The sequence below is a fragment of the Triturus cristatus genome, chromosome 8, assembly GCF_964204655.1.
Source record: "Triturus cristatus chromosome 8, aTriCri1.1, whole genome shotgun sequence".
NCBI lineage: Eukaryota > Metazoa > Chordata > Amphibia > Caudata > Salamandridae > Triturus > Triturus cristatus.
Window position 1 is genome coordinate 1,581,432,340 of NC_140591.1, and position 17,416 is coordinate 1,581,449,755.

Below are 17,416 nucleotides of genomic sequence, written 5' to 3' on the forward strand. Positions count from 1 at the left end.
AACAGTGGCAAGTTGTTGGATTTATCATTACCAATCTTTTGAGTCTTTGAAATACATTTTTCAGCTCCTTCCAAGCAATATTTATACTTAAAAAAACGATTCCTATGTTACCCTACAGAGCTAATAATATACAATAGGGAGAATAGAATTGGCAGTTCACCAGGGCATATAAAACATATTTTATAATGTCCCTGCTTATAGTTACATCAAACCGCACCCCTGGGGCACCTAGGAGAGGCCCTAGAGGTGACATATATAGAACAAAAAGGTAGATCACCACATTGGAAGTACTTTTAATTCCAAAGTCGAATTTGCATATAATTTACTTTTTTAAAGGCAGTCTTCAAAGTTGGGCTGCATTTAAAATGACAGCAGACAACACAGTAGTGCACACTCGAGTGCAGGAAATCTACTGGGCCTCTAAACTTCACTGCCCTATGATATAGTAGGGTCTGATAGGTAGTTTGATTCCCCCTTGCCTCATTATATACTAGGGACTTACAGGAGTCTGTACACACAAATAAGCTACTCTGGAGAGTAATGGTTGGAGGCCAGCTCACCTTGAAACCCCTACAGTAATGGTTGGAGGCCAATTCACTCTGAATACCCCGCAACTTCTAGTTCTTTTCCCTAGGAAACCCCAGGGTGTTGTGTGTTACACACTTACAGGGGTCTGTCATTGCCAACTGTAATTGTACCTAATTACTAGATATATTTTCCATCAGAGCACTGGCCCTGGACCTGGTTAGCAGAGCCCAGGGCACAGTCAGTGTCAATTGCTTCCAGTATCAGTCAGCAACACTGGGTGTAACCAGGGAAAATATTATGACTTTCTCACAAATCAGATTAATGCAGTCTCCCCTGTCTGCTTCCTCACCCTCTGCATATACCGTAAGATCTTCAAATGGCTCCCTGTTTCCATCAGACATACCATCCCCCAAGCCCTCGTCACCAGCTGCCTTGACTATGAAAATGCCCTCCACGCTGCAATCACATCACACCTCTTGAAGAGACTTCAGACAAACCAGAACTCAGCGGCCAAACTCATCCTCAATCTCCCCAGATGGGCCCACAGCCTACTCCTCACCTGAAGAAGCTTCACTGGCTCCTCATATACAAGAGATGCCAATTCAAGATTCTGGCGCATGCCAACAAAGCCCTGCACAACCAAGGACCAGCTTACATCAAACAATTCCTGAACATCCACTGACCCTCCAGACACCTGCGCTCTGCCCCTCTCTTCCTGGTTCACATCCCCTGCATTCACAGCAGCAACAGTGGATATTGCTCCTTCTCCTACCTTGCCGTGAAATCCTGGGACAGTCTCCCTATCCACCTGAGGACATCTCGCTCCCTCAGGAATTCCGAAAGGAACCCAATTGAGAGCCCGTGCAGCCTGGACCCAGTGTCTGGATACCCTCCAGGTGATAGCGTGCTTTACAAATACAGACGATTAATAGGTTGATTGATTGGCCTCCAATACTTCAGATCCATTACACCTCAGATGATATGCTATATAGGTGTTTCAGCACAAAGGGAATTGGCTCTGTTAAAAAATATACATATAGCAGCTGCCAGAAAGATACAGAACATTGAGGAAATAGAATACTTCCTATAAGCCTCCCATAGTCAATAAAAACAGCAGCCCACAGTGAACATTCATGATTGTAACTGATCAATCACATTTCTAAATGACTATGAGGTTTAGCTGGATGCAACAATCATGAAATGCTCATGTGTATCATAACTATAACCACACACTCATTTGTTAGCTGCAGGCCTTGTCAATAACAATTGTCATACAACAGTAGGATATCTCAGAGATAGCTACATTATATATGTCAAGTAGGGGTTAATGCTTTATAGATATGAATCAAAAGCCCATCCTAGAGGGCTATATGCTTGTGTCATTAATTTGACTAAAAGAGTCTTGTAGAGAGCCCAGCTGGTCAAAGCAGCAGGCAGTCCTCTAAGAATCCTTCCGCAGGTCCAGGAGTGAACTGAAGAGTGGGTTTGAAAGTTATATATTTGTACCCTAGTGCCCTCTAGAAGATGGGAGAAGCTTCTAAACAGTTTTTTTGAAGTGTGTTGTATTTTCTGAATCCCTTGCCCTGGCTCCAAGCTGGATGCAATGACAACGTGGGGGTGTTTGGCCTTTTGTGTAAAGGCAGACTAAACTTTATTCAGTTGCAAGTGGGGCTGTGCTCAGCTTCACACCCCCATCCTGCTAGAAAATGTGCCATTGAGGCAGCCTAATTCCACTATTGTGTGACTGTCTGAGAGGAATTTACTGAATCTGCCAGCTACCCTGTCATGTGACCCAAGACACGTTGCAGGCCCAAAAGGGTGATGGGAAGGAAAATGCCAACATTGTAAAGGTGGCAATTGCAAAATTGCAATGAAAATCTGACTTTACCATTAAAGAGGAGTTATCCTTACAATTCTGTAGATACCAAATATGATGTAGCCACCTGCTTCCAATTGGAAAATGAAGCTTAACAAATGCAATAAGGAATCTCCAATGTTATCCTATGGGAGACGTGGGTCTCACTATTGAGAATAACAAATGTAGGAGTTTTTCACTAATAGGACACGTAAAACTGAAGAGTACATGTCTAACCTTTTTATTGCACAGCACACTGCCCTACCTAGGGCCTGCCTTAGGGGTGACGTATATGTAAAATTGCATTCAGGCTGCAGTGGCAGACCTGGGAGATGTTTTGGGATGCCAATTGACTGGGTGACACACTCAGTGCTGCAGGCTAACTGGCAGCATTTCATTTACAGGCCCTGGGTATGTGGTATACCACTCTACAAGGGTGTAAGCCAATCAACCCATGTTTAGCAGAGTGAGCACAAGCACTTTAGCACTGGTATGCAGTGGTAAAGTGCACAGAGTTCTAAGGCCAACAAAATTGATTTTCAGCACCAAAATTTAAAGTAAATAGACAAAAGGTTTGAGGTAAGACTACCCTAAGGCTGACAAGTCTAACGTTTCTCATATATTAAGGAAACACACTTTGGGTCACCATGTCAACAGTAAACTTGCATTAAAGTACTGGAACATAGCTGTAGTGATGGATAAACACATTGTAAAGAAAACTTTGTTAATGGAATGTGGCTTGCACACAAATATTGTAAAATATCTAGACCTATGAATAATAATAATAATAATACTAATAAGATATGGATGACATACATTGAATTTGTGTCTCTATTCAAAATCAACTGTGAAAACTCCAAAGTCCGTATCATGACATCATTAATCATGTTGCTAACAGTATAAGTAATCATATATTTATGAAAATTAGTGGCATGCTGTGTCTTTTACATATGCCCTCATGTAAGATACGTATGTCAAAGTGCAGCTTTGTTTGCAAGTATAACATTATTAAGTAACACATTATTTTCAATTTCTCAATAAAATGATTTACTATGATACACAATATTTTGAGCCAAGAACCATTGCACTGATATGCAAGGCAATTCCTGGACATTTTAACATAGGGCCAGATGTATCAAGCATGTTTCCAGTCACAATCAGGCCGTTTGCGACTGGAAAAATGCATTTTGGAATGTATCACTCCCAAATTGCGATTCAGTAACATGTTACCAAATCGCAGTTTGGAATTGTGAATATATACCAATTCGGTAGTAGGAAGGGGCATACTTAGGGCGTCCCATCCTAATACCGAGTCACAGTGGTATGTCAGAATGTTTACACACCAAAATGCGGTCACTAAACATTTGCATTTTACCATCTTCTTCAAGTAGGAGGCAACACATTCACAAACAGAAAGGGGTCCCCAGGGGACCCTTCCCCTTTGTGAATGTTCATAAAAACATTTTTTAGGAGCAGCCAGTGGTCCCATGGACCACTGTCTGCACTTGAAAAATGAAAAGAAAGCTTTTCCTTTTTCCTTTTTACTTTTTTAAACACAACCCGTTTTCCTTTAAAAAAACGAACTGCATTAAAAGATTTTTTTTAATTTAAAAGCAATCACAGACATGGTGGTCTGCTGACTCCAACAGGCCACGATGCCTGTGATTTTAGCGATTCCTAATGGGTCGCAAATTGCAACCTATCTCATTAATATTAATGAGGTAGGTCGATTTGTGACCCACTAGGAATCTCTAAATGAAACTCTAATTTCATACATTAGGAACAGTGATTATCTAATTATGACTCACGGGTAATCGCTATTCCTAACATTGATACATCCGACCCATAGTGAACTGATAAATAGCAAAAAATTGAAAAGATCCACATATATACATTCATAGAATTCCGACGTTAAGTGATATACACCCTATTCTCTATATTTTTGGTCCTTGTAATCTAACAACCCCTGACTGAGGTTCATAATTTGCCACGCATACTCAACATACTCATATAAGATACAGTTAGTGCTTCATACATTTTTTTATCTCTATGTTGCTAATCCAGAACATATGCCCCTATGCATGTATTTCACCCACTAGTGGAAAAGTCAAGTCAGACGACAGGCCATACACTAAGCAGCATACATAACCCCTCGTAGCTGCTCTCTGGCTTTCATCTCCCCATCATGGAGCGGATAAGCCACCGGCAGAATTGGGGCCATCAGGAGGGTCAGGGTGTGCTGCACTCGCTTCCTCGGTCAGGAGGACTCACCTTTCTGGACCATTGTCACCACCTTGGTCCGATGCCGACGGTCCTCCTAACCCTTATGGCAGTGCAGGCTTTGGTGCCTTTTGCAGCGATGGCCCTCCACATTTTCTTCTTCATATGGGGGCTGACCTTAGAAATGGAACATATAAAATAAGATAACAAATGGTTACATACATCAGCAGTATCACATTTAAAATGTCTAAAACTCGGAAGGTAGGCAAGGTAGAATGCATTGGAAAAAGTGAACATCATTGATGCGTGTACCTGCATCAACGGGCGTATCCCAAAACCATTGAACATTTTGGAAACAGTTACCCATGTTAACCAAAAGGAGGGCCATACTTTGCAAAGATTTAAAGTATGTGGCATACTAGTTCTGTTTTCCTGATGCAAGTGCCAGCGCTGTAATTCAAAAGTTAAAATAGTGTAAAAATAATTTGGAAAAACATACTACCAGATAATATGTTTAAAATAATATATTTTTAACACTGTGGAAGAGATAAAATGATATATGATATGTAATTTCTTAGAACTTGTAATAAAGGTCCCTCTATAATGCTAAATATACAATTTCTGTTTCAGAGACATCCTCCTACCACAAAACAACCCTGCAAGAGTGCATAAAAGGCAAGAAAGAGAATATATAAAAAAAGTAGTGTTTAAACAGCCAGACAGTTGTGGATCCAACCCATCAAGTTGACCCACAACTTCAGCCAAAATCCAACTGCATTACCACATATTGTGCAATCTATGTCATTCCTCCATTTTGCTGCCACTGGATCACTCCAGGACACCATAGGTGATGTCAATGGGGTGTCTCAAGTGACGTTTGGTGGTGTGCTCAGTGAATTCTGGAAGCAATGCTGAGGCACCGTAAGAGTTTCTTTCAATTTCCATAGACTGACGAGGATTTAACCAATGTAAAAGGATACTTTTAGGATTTGGGCAGCATACCACATGTCATCAGTGCCATTAATGGAACCCACATTGCCCTGCTGCCACCACACATCAGAGAACGGGTATACCGCAACATGAAAAACTTCAGTCCCATCAGTGTTGAAGAGGTGTAGCAACCTGATTTATGCATCTCTAGCATCTGTGCACAATTCCCTGGATCCTCCCATGATTCTTTTGCGATATGCAATAGCAGCATACAACAGTAAATGGCACAACTTGGAAATGTAAGTGGCTGGCTAGTTGGTAAGTGTTAGATCTCAATATATGTTCAAACCCCATTTGTAGTTCATTAAACTGTGCTACATCTCTGTCCTATAGATTAAATTGTATTTTTATGTATTCTAGGAGACTCTGCCTATCCTAGTAGACCATGGTTGTTACCCTCACTGAGAAATCCAACAACACCAGGGTCTGTTTCACTGAGGCATATGTTAGAATTCATCAACCTGTGGAGAGGGTTTTTGGGCTCCTGAAAAGCAAGATTTTGGAGTCTGGACAATTTATTTATTTATTCATTGTACTTGTAAAGTGCGCAGCTATCCAACAGGGTTTCCCGGCGCTAAGAGCATGTGGATACGAACAACCAAAACTTAGGCAACAGGCATAAAGGAGCACATAGAGATCAAGCCGAGTTACTAGTCCAGAGGACCCTCCGCTACTAACACAAGAAAGTGCTCAAGACAACAATGCTCTGTTGTGTGCTGAACAACATTGCCCTGTAGAGAAACATGCCTTTCATCCATGTTGATGACTACCATGAAGAGGCCCAGGGAGAGATTAAAATATTGGCAAGCAGCTGAAACTGACAGGGGTGAAGAAGAAGGACATAATTTATGTCAAGAACTCATTGATAACTTTTTCTAATAATGGTAAATAACACTAAACCAACATGTGTGTACTTACTGCTATCTACATCAACAGGTAGTAGACTCCTAAATGTGTTGTGATTTATACAGGATAGGCTGTAGTCCACACAATCAGGGTTATAATGGGAATGTTTATGAGTGTGATGAGTACATGGATTAATTGGTCTGCTAGGAACTGATCTTGACAATATTTGGTTAAGCACAGGAACAGATAGCATAACTGACTAAATGTAATTGTGCACGTACCTACTGTCGTGAGTAATACTAACATACTATTATTACATTTCTTGTGTTTCCCCTAGATGAACATACACTATCATTGTATGTAGTACAAAAGAATCATTGGTGACCAAGGAAATGGGTAAGGTAGCATACTTTGTGCATGTATCTGATTTTTCTTCCTGTGGGGTACTCAGTTTTGTTTGTAAAGCACTGTCTTAGTTGTTACAGATCACATTATGCTATTAGTTGCTAGTAGGAATGACTGTTACTCCTGTGTGAGTAAACATATGTTAAATGAAACTAAAACTCTCTGCTTACTTGGATTTTTCACATCTTTAGTATCATGTGACTAACATTACTCCTAAGTGTTTAAACCTGAAAAATGATTTGTCTCCACCAAATAAATATGAATGTACTATTATTTGTAAAATGGTTTGTGTGCATGTTGTAGTAGTTGAGATTTCCACATTATTATAGGCATACATCAGTGCATGATGATCATCCAGATAAAGGAGAGAAGATAACTTTTTCAACACAATTTCATAACACACAAAGGAGTAAATGAGACACAAGAAATGACATGGAACAAGAATAGTTGTAAGTTATTTTAAAACAACAATATATGTTTAAGTGGAGAACAAAACAAATCTTTACTTGGCAAAGCAAAATATCATCCACATTAAATCAGACATAAAATCAACAGTCATGGTGTGTGAGTTTTTTTAAGTTCAGCTGCAACTGTTTGTCGCCAAGTGTCCAATTTACATAATTTGCATAACTTCAAAAGGGAAATGTATGATTTGAATAGTCCCAAGAGTCACAGGAGGAAGGTATTTGATCTTCGACATAGTAGTTCTGTCGTGATCATGTGCCACTGCTCCTGATCCCTCGTCAGAGCGACGGGTTGGTCAGCAGTTGCATAGTTTCCAAGGATGGCAGGGGTCTCCTGGGTTTGCAGGGACTCCCTCTCTGTGGAAGGAGGTGGTGTGTGGTCCACTGATGGTCTGAGTCCACAGACAGGGGTAGTGTTGTCACTCATAGCCCTATATATGTCCCTGATCCCATCCTGCACCACCCCAGAAAAGGAGACCATTACAGATATGTGTCTATCAAGAAGGTTGTTGTGCTCTCTCTGCAACTGCCTAATGTCACTCAGTACATCCTTGGTATTTTTGAGGAGCTCTAGTCCATCTGCTCTTCATAAGGCAGCTCCAATGATATTCTAGCCCATAGTTTCTCTGACACTATGTGCATGAGTGAACTCACTGTGTTGTGTTGATGTGTCCCCCCCCCACACCAATAATGCTCTGTGGCCTTAACCAAATTGTCATTATCCCACTGGATCATGACTCACCACATAAATCTGATGGACCAGGCTGCTCCTTATCCAGATCAGGACCAGCAGGAGTTGCATCCTCACTGAAGGGTTGTGTAGGAGTTGTTACTGTGGTAATAGTTGGTGGGGTGAATTCAGGACCTTCTGATGTTGGAACTGTTCCTAGATTAAGAACGAACAGGATCACTGTTAGTATATTTGTGTCTAATAGTATGATATTGATGCTAAATATCAAAGTTTGTAAGATCTCTAAGAGGCTTACATATAAACTCCTATTTTAACCAAGACTTTGCTTTACATGTTAAGTTGTTCAATATTTATGGTTATGTGATTTCACTTCAAGTTTGCAAGTGTCCATTTCTGCACAAAAAAAATATTGCACTGCAATGTAGGTACCTTTGCACCATGGCGCAAGGGTGCCTGTGTTGGCACTAGGCATCAGGTTTTGCACCAGCACAGGCAGAGAGCATGAATACACCATATCTTGATAGATATGGTCCATTCCTGACCAGGCCCGGGCGGGGTCCACGTAGCTGTGCTACGGGGATCTCTGCGAAGTGAAAAAAACACTATGCAGCGCTACACAGAGTTCCGCTAGTGGAGCGGTCTGAGCCCCTACTGTAGGTGCGCGTGCCAGATCTCAGCGACATCTGCATTAAATGAATCAGCAGTATCCTCATTCTTCTGTCGTAGCAAGTGTTAACCATGTGGAGTTAGCCAGGAGCTGTGCGGATGTCGCTGTTGCCATAGGCGCAGCTGTTGTTATTGAATATCATGACATCATGTTGTTGGCTTGGTTCTGAGGGGCTTCCACCAGGTTTCCCTTGGAGAAAAGAGTAGTGTCATGTGCCATGATTGCGATGCACCTTGGCCAGCAGTTTACAACTGCAGTCGAGGTTCTTCAGTTGGGTCCAGTCAGCCTGCGAGAGGTATATTCCTTGGTCTGCGTGAAGTGGCCCATCCCAGTGCTGGCTTCGGTGAGCAGCAGGTAGGCAGGCATCAGCTGCTCGGAGCGCAGGCCGTAATAGCACTGACTGTGCCGACTGGAAGACAGCCACTCAGCTGCTTGCTGGCTCATGTCCAGCAAATGCTGTCTGATCTGCAAGCTTCTTCTCGGCGATATGCTGCAGCTCCATCTCACTGCAGAGTGCGGGCTTCTGGGCGCACAGTGGCATGAGTAGGCTGCAGAGCTGTGGGTGGCGCTTGAAGTCTCTGCGCAAGTGCTCACCTGAGCAGTAGTAGGTGACCCGGCAGTCTGGGCACTGCAGTAAGGCTGGGGCCTGGCATAACTGATACTGGAGACGCACCACTTTGTGAATAGAGAGTGGGTTTATGGTCAGTATCAACTGCTGTCTAGGTCTTCTTTTGCACTGGCCTGATGCTAAAACCACTCCATGTTTCCAAGACACAGGGCTCCATTACCATGGCAAAGACAACTATGTAATTTCCTTGACAAAATAAAATGCTGAAATACTGATCTTCGAGGGGTGCCTAAAGCTGCTGTCTCTGCAGTGCATGTGTAGAGAGAAAGGGACTGGAGCGAGAAAAAAATAGGACACACTCAGAAACTAGTTATATGTGCTTTGAGTTGACCAGCATGTCACAGTGAGTAATAATGTCTTTCCCCTGAGCATCATCCCTTAATAATCACTTAATTTACAGCCTACGGTAAACTCTGCTCTGCCACAGAGTTCTTTTGCCCACTCCACACTCCAAGTGGAGCACAGAGTGGGCAAAACTCAGTGAACTCCACTGGCGGAGCGGAGTTGCCCACCCACTCATATTCCTGACCTTTCTCTTACATGCAGCAAACAGCAGCTAGTTGTATTTCTGTGTTGCATCAAAGATTAATAAAGCTGGCCCCTAATATTCGCCTACACAATCACCATGTATTTCAGTGCTTTTTGGCATTTCCACTGGTTAATATGTGGACATATAATACAAGAAATTCTTTCATGTGCTTTGCCCTCCAATTGAGCATACAATTACCTCTTGCTATGACCATTAAGAGTATTATGAGAAACTCTCCTTGTCAAAAAAAAGTTGAGTAGCTAGACTTCACGTCAGAGTCATGATATTTACATATTAAGGAGAGCAGGAACTGAAGTAATACCTCTTAGCATCCATGATGATGTCAGCCATTACTAGATTGCTTGTTTTTTAATCAAAAACCAGCAAGTTCTTTCTAAAGTTCCTTTCATTTCAATTTTGAGCACTAACATTAACACCATTAATCCTTCATTCCTAAATATTTCCACTAAAAATAGTAGAAAGGCTACGCAGGCTGATCTTGGCCAGGGTTGGTTATTAAGGGCTGTACTATCTGACCCCAATACTTGAAAAGTTTAAGGATTTTTTAAGTCTATGTACCGTAGTGAACACACACTGGAAACTTAATGACAATTACGCATAGGGTCAGCCGCTGAGCACAGCACCCTATGTTTCTCCACTGGCTGTCAGAAACCACATTTGCACTGAGACACTTCCTTTTAAATGTGTTTCCATGCCCAGGGAACATCAGCCCTAAATGTTAATTTGACCTTTCAGATCTAACAGAACATGGTTGCAAATAGCCAAGCTTAGCCTATTCTTTTTCTTAAGTATTGGGGCCTGATTTCGATCGTGGCCCTCCGCCATCGAATTGCAGTTTTCCGCCCGCCAGATTATTATGGGGGGCAGAAACATGGCAGTCGGGAAGACCGACCGCCACGGTTTTGACAGGCAGTCGTTAGCCGACTGCCTGTCAGAGCAGCCGTAATGCACAGCAGTCAGGATTAGGATATCCATTTTTCGCCTGTCATTTTGCGGCAATCAACCTGCCATGAAACAGCAGGAGGAAATGGATTTGAGGGCCCTATGCATGCCCCCCATAATGGCAGGGCCTAGGGTTAGAGCCTTGGGGGGCCATGGTGGCGGTCACATCTTAATTGCATATATGGGACCGCCGCCTTTCCTATACGACACTGTTTGCACATCTTGACTGGCCAGGGTTTGGATTCTCCCCAGGTGCCTCAAGGACTTCTCTGACTACCCATTTATAGTTCACTGACACAATATCAAAACTAAAAAGATTGTGCAACAGAAATATCATGTCAAAATTATCAACCACAAAAATATTGTTTTCCTATACGTACACAAGTAAGTACAAAAGTATTTAAAAAAAATATAGTTTTATACTAATAGCGAAACAATATAGACAAAAATGTTGTTGTTTAACATATATATAGTTAAAAGTAGTAAATCCTAAATATTTTGACATATAACATTATTAAAATGTAAATGAAAATGTTTAAGTAATATTTATAAATATATTCACTGAAAAAACCATAGGTTTCAGGGGCGTTATAGTTAGCTGGACTTTTCACTCGTACAAAACCATTGAAATTCACCCGTTATAGTTAGCTCAGCTAACTATAATTCGCGCGCCCGCAATGCACTGCTGATGACGTCACATATTACATCACAAATGACATGGTCAGTGACATCACTCATGACATCACTCATGACATCTCAAATGACATCACTGATGACATCATCCAGTGAATGTGTGTTTTTCTGAAAATTACATATGTTTTATATATGTATATCTCAAGGTCGATGGAAGAATACATGGCTATATAAGTGTCTAAATGGATGATTTGTTTTTGAAAAATTGATTGTATAACTGACTGATTAAGTGTATCTTAGTGAATACAAGGCTTAGTGAGTAATGTTTAAATGTGTAAATATCTGTATCAGTCTCTCACTTTGTGTATAAGTGGCTGCATGGGTTGGTGAGTAGCTACAAGAGTGTCTATATAGGTTATTAGTTGGTTTTTTGAGTATCAGTATGAGTGTCTGAGTGTCTGTATGGTTCGGTGGGGGGTATTACGTAGTGCATAGGTGCATGAATGAGTGACTCACTGTTTGTATGTGTTGAAGACAGCATGTGTGCAGGACTGTATGGGTGGATAAGTGTGTGCATGGGTGTGTTAGTGAGTGATAGACTGTCTCAATAGTGTCTTTATGAGTAACTACATATGTTTTAAACTAGTATATGTGACTATTGGTGTATATAAGTGAGTATATGTGAGAGTGAGAGATTGAAAGAGTTCCTGTATGAATAAGTATGTGTTTCTATAAGTGATTGTTTAAAAGACTAAGTATGTGTAAGTTTCTGTAGAAGTAAGTGTGGTGGTGTGTGTATAACTGTATATGCAAGTAAATGGATGTTTGATTCTTTATTAGCATGAGTGACTATGTGTGTGAGTAACTCTATGGATGAGTGGCGTTGTGTAACAGGATGTATAGGTGTGTGAGTACATATGATGAGTGAGTATATGTATGAGTGACTGTATAGGACTGTTGGTGAATGAGTGGATGTGTATGTGGATCTTAGAATTACTGAATAGGTTGTTGTAACTGGTATTGGTATGTCCATTGTTTTGAACATTGTAGTTTCTATTTTTGAATGTGTGTATCAAAGGTTATATTAGGGGAAGAGGAGGTCTGCCACTTTATCACAAGGATGATGTCATCAGTGATGTCATTAGTGAAGTCATTTGAGATGTCATCAGTGATGTCATGAGTGATGTCACTGACCATGTCATGAGTGATGTAATATGTGACGTCATCAGCAGTGCATTGCGGGCGCACGAGTTATAGTTAGCTGAACTAACTATAACGGGGGAATTTCAATGGTTTTGAACGAGTGAAAAGTCCAGCTAACTATAACGCCCCTTAAACCTATGGTTTTTTCAGTGAATTTCTAAGGTTTTTTAAATGCTAATTCCTAACTATAACGTGCCTGAAACCTATGTTGTTTTCAGTGAATTTCAAGGGTTTTTTAAATGCTAATTTCTAACTATGCCTACAGAAATAGGACATGTGAAGAAAGAAGAAAAAACGCACAGAAAGAAAAAAAAGAAATGCAGAAAGAAGCAACAGAAGTCCTCAAAGATGAAGAAAAGTGCAGGAAGAAGGATAACGTGCAGAAAGAACAAACAGAAGAGCAGAAAGAAGCCTTGTTGCAAAATCATCCTATACCCTCAACTTTTTCAGACGGATACTGGTGGTAACTGAGTCTGACTAACCAGTCCTAGAGCCAGTGCTATGTTAAAAGACACTCAGAATACAGTGAAAACATCTACATACACTAGGGAACACTATGCGTTGGGGTCCCCCTGTGATCAGCATGACCTCCTCTGTAAGCACCTAGTATATAATAGGGCAGGGGATTAAAACTACCTCTTAAAACGCGCCACAGGGCGTGTTTGCACACTTCACCTCAGGCCCCGTCCCCTCACTTCCTCACTGTGTAAACACGCCCTGTGGCCATTTTAAGTTGGGAGATTAAGTCCCCTTGAATCCTGAGGGTCCCTAGGGTCCAACTAGACCACTAGGTACCTCCAGTATGCGCCACAGAGCTGCATTGCAGAGAGGTGTAAAAAGTGGCGCGGCCTGGACCACCTCTCTGCAACGCAGCTCAGTGGCGCTTACTGGAAGCACCTGGTGGGCTAGTTAGCCCCCAGGGGCCCTCAGGATTGAAGGGGAATTATTTCTCCAACTTAAAACGCTCCACAGGGCTTGTTTGCACACGTTAACTCAGGCCCCGTCCCCTCCCTTCACCACTGTGTAAACACGCCCTGTGGCCGTTTTTAGTTGGGAGATTAAGTTAATTGGAATCCTGAGGGTCCCTAGGGTCCAACTAGCCCACTAGGTACCTCCAGTATGCGCCACAGAGCTGCGTTGCAGAGAGGTGTAAAAAGTGGCACGGCCTGGACCACCTCTCTGCAACGCAGCTCAGTGGCGTTTACTGGAAGCACCTGGTGGGCTAGTTAGCCCCCAGGGGTCCTCAGGATTGAAGGGGAATTATTTCCCCAACTTAAAACGCGCCATAGGGCGTGTTTGCCCCGTCCCCTTCCTTCCCCACTGTGTAAACATGCCCTGTGGTTGTTTTTTAAGTTGGGAGATTAAGTCCCCTTGAATCCTGAGGATCCCTAGGGGCAAAATAACCCACTATGTACGTCCAGTAAGCACCATTACAGAGAGGTGTAAAAAGGGGCACGGCCTGCACCACTCTCTGCAACGCAGAGCAGTGGCACTTACTGGAAGCACCTGGTGGGCTAGTTGGCCCCCAGGGTCCCTCAGGATTGAAAGGGAATTATTTCCCCAATTTAAAACGCGCCACAGGGCGTGTTTGCACACGTCACCTCAGGCCCCGTCCCCTCCCTTCACCACTGTGTAAACGCGCCCTGTGGCCGTTCTAAGTTGAGAGATTAAGTCCCCTTGAATCCTAAGGGTCCCTAGGGTCAAACAAGCCCACTAGGTACCTCCAGTAAGCGCCACAGAGCTGCGTTGCATAGACGTGTAAAAAGGGCCGTGGCCTCAGAACACCTGTCTGCAACGCAGCTCCCTGGCGCACACTGGAGATACCTGTTTGGCTAGTTGGCCCTTAGGGACCCTCAGTATTGAAGGGGAATTAATTCCCCAACTTACAACTGGCCAGGGGGCGCGTTTGCAGAGTGCTGCAAGGAGGGGGCGTGGCCTCCAGCGCGATGCCGGTCTTTTATTTAATTTATTTTTTTAAGAAGGAGGGCTGTGTGGCCCCCCTTCTTTTTCTACTTTACTGGCCCTGGGGACCCATCCCCCAGGGCCTGCACCCTAATTTTTTTTGTTGAAAAAAATTAATTTGGCCCTCCCAAGGCCTTAATCGGCCTGGGGACCCCAACCCCCGGGTCATGGCCTTTTTTTTATTTAAATTTTTTAGGAGGGGGCTGCGTTGCCCCCCTCCTCAGGCCACTTATGGCTCCGGGGACCCCATTCCCCGGGGCCGGCCTTTGTTTTTTATTATTTTAAAAATATATATATTTATAGAAACACCTAGGACATGCTGGACAAACCGTATGTACCTATCACCATGACGATTTGCGTGATATTCAGTAAAAGGCGACTATGCATAGAATGAATCCACATGGAATGTATTTACACCGCTAGTGAAGCTCTGACGTGTGTGACGCCCTACCATGCCTAGTCCTGGCGCCCCCGCCGGTGGGTACTCTCCAAGTAGACACCCTTGTCGTTTATTTATACAAACATGGGTAGCTATTGACGGGCACATTTAATATACACGCACACCAAGCCATTCAAAGGGGATTCGACAAAAATTCGACCAAACTATGCAAGAAACCCCCCTCATGGTTAATAAAAAACACATCCGCCGCCGGATGTGTAATACGTTTTATTTTACTCTCTGGAAAGGAGACGAACCTCACTTGAGAGTCACAGTGTGCTCCTGGCTGAGCCCAATGCTGTGTTACACCCACCAGTGCCCGCCGATTGCCTCATACCTCTGTGTTGTATTCCACCAGCTAGTGCGTATGCTATGACACTCTCTAGCCTATGTGCACTGTAACACCACCCCGTGAATATGTCATGCCACACTTGCCTTCGCACGGGTTATATTGCCCCATCTAACAAGCCTTCCTCGATGTGTATGTTATAACGCACAGTGCTATGCCATACATATTACAATCTGGGATCCATATCTTTGTCACAGTGCATATGCAACGTTACACTCCCCAGCACATATTTTATATTACAACTTTAGAGACTAGTTATGTTACACAACACTGCCCTGTGCATATTACACTCCAAGGCGCATATCGCATAGCACGCGCTAGTGCCTGTGCTATCTCGCGCTCTCCAATGAATCTGTCATTGCGCACAATGTATTGCATATTATATTTCACGCCCCGGTTCATCTTATATCACACTTTTTGGTGCATAGTTTATACCATATACTACATCTAGTTTTCATTTTCAATCGTGCTCTCAGGACTATGTTCTATATAACACTGCGTCCACCTACCCTTTTCACGGGCATTACATTTTGCGATGGGGGTGGAGGGTCAGGGGGTGTTTCTGCCAAGTGAGCCCGGAGTCACAGTCACAAACGTCCTCTTCTTCCTGAATAAAAGTGAGATTATGCTGCATACTTGTTCATATTTTAAATAGTTCGCACAGACACACATTTTAAAAACAATAAAGTTCCCAATACCCACCTTCTCTGAACAGTTAGCTTGCTGCCCCATCCACCTCCTCCCTATCCTCTGTTGTCTGAATCCATGGACTAGCCTCCTCCCTCCTGCCATGCATGGTCTGATGTGCTGCCACTGCCCTCCATTTAGCATGATGTACCAGTCCACTCCTCCTGCCCTCCATTGCCCAATTCTATGGCCCATCATTGACCTCCTGCTTAGCCTCTGTGCTTAGCATGCTGCCCCTATTCTCCTTCCCCCTGCCCTCCGATGTCTTTGTGCATGCCCCTGCTCCATCCTTTTTGCCCACTATGTTCCATGGACCTGCCACTCCTATCTACTCTGAATGTTCTGTTGAGCTGCCACTCCCCTCCCACCTGCCTAGCATTGTCAGATGACTGTAACCTGTCCCTGCCACCTCCACCCTGCCTGTCCACATGCCATGCCCCTATCCCCTTCCTCCTGTCCTCCATGGTCCATTTTACTGCCACACCCTTCTGCCCTCCCTGATCTGTTGTGCTGCAACTGCTCCTCCTGCCTGCCCCGCGCGGTCTGTTGTGAGGTCCCTTCCCCTGAAGTCTCTTGTCTGTGCCCAAGTCCTGACACTCCCTTCTATCCTCCATGGTCCTTTGTGCATGCCCCTGCACCCTCCTTCTTGCCCATCATAGCCATTGTGCTGCCACTAACCCTCCCGCTTGCCATGCATGGTCTTCTGTGCTGCCATGGCCCCTCCCACCTTCCCTGTGCGGTCAGCTAGCTGCCCCTGACCCCCTGACCCCCTCCCACCTTCCCTCCATGGTCTGTGTGTATGCCACCATAGTCTCATTGTTGCTCTCCATGGTGTGTCTTGTTTCTAGTGCCCATCCTGCCTGACCTCCATGGTCATCTTGCTGCTCCTGCCCTGCCACCTTGCCCCCAGCCCTCTGTTTCCATGTGCAGCCCCCTATTCCCTCCCTCCTGGCTTGTCTGTTCCATTGTAATGCCCCTGATCCGTCCCTCCAGCCCTTTATGGTCTGTTATGCGACAGCTTTCTCTCCTGGCTGGCCATTATGGTCAGCTAGCTACCATTGCCTCTTTCCCATCTGTTCTCTGTTGTCCATGTGCATGGTCCTGTCCCCTCCCTATTGCTTTCTATGGATTGTTGTGCTGCACTCCCGTCCCGCATGCGCTGTGTGGTGTGTTGTGCTGCTGCAAACCCTGATGCCTGCCCTGTAGTGTCAGTTTGGAGCACCTCTCCATGTCCCTCCTGTCCTCTGTTATCCGAGTCCATGTCCCTACCCCAATTCCTCCTGTCTACCATGATTCAATGTACCATACTTCCGAACATTTTGAACTTGGTAAGAGGGAGATTTTGAAAAAAAAATAG

General features: G+C 43.7%; 1 pseudogene; it reads right to left on the reverse strand.

The window, feature by feature from the left end:
* Positions 1-8,647: 8,647 nt before the first annotated feature.
* LOC146806238 (zinc finger MYND domain-containing protein 12-like) overlaps positions 8,648-17,416 on the reverse strand; it is a 109,442-nt pseudogene continuing 100,673 nt past the window's right edge.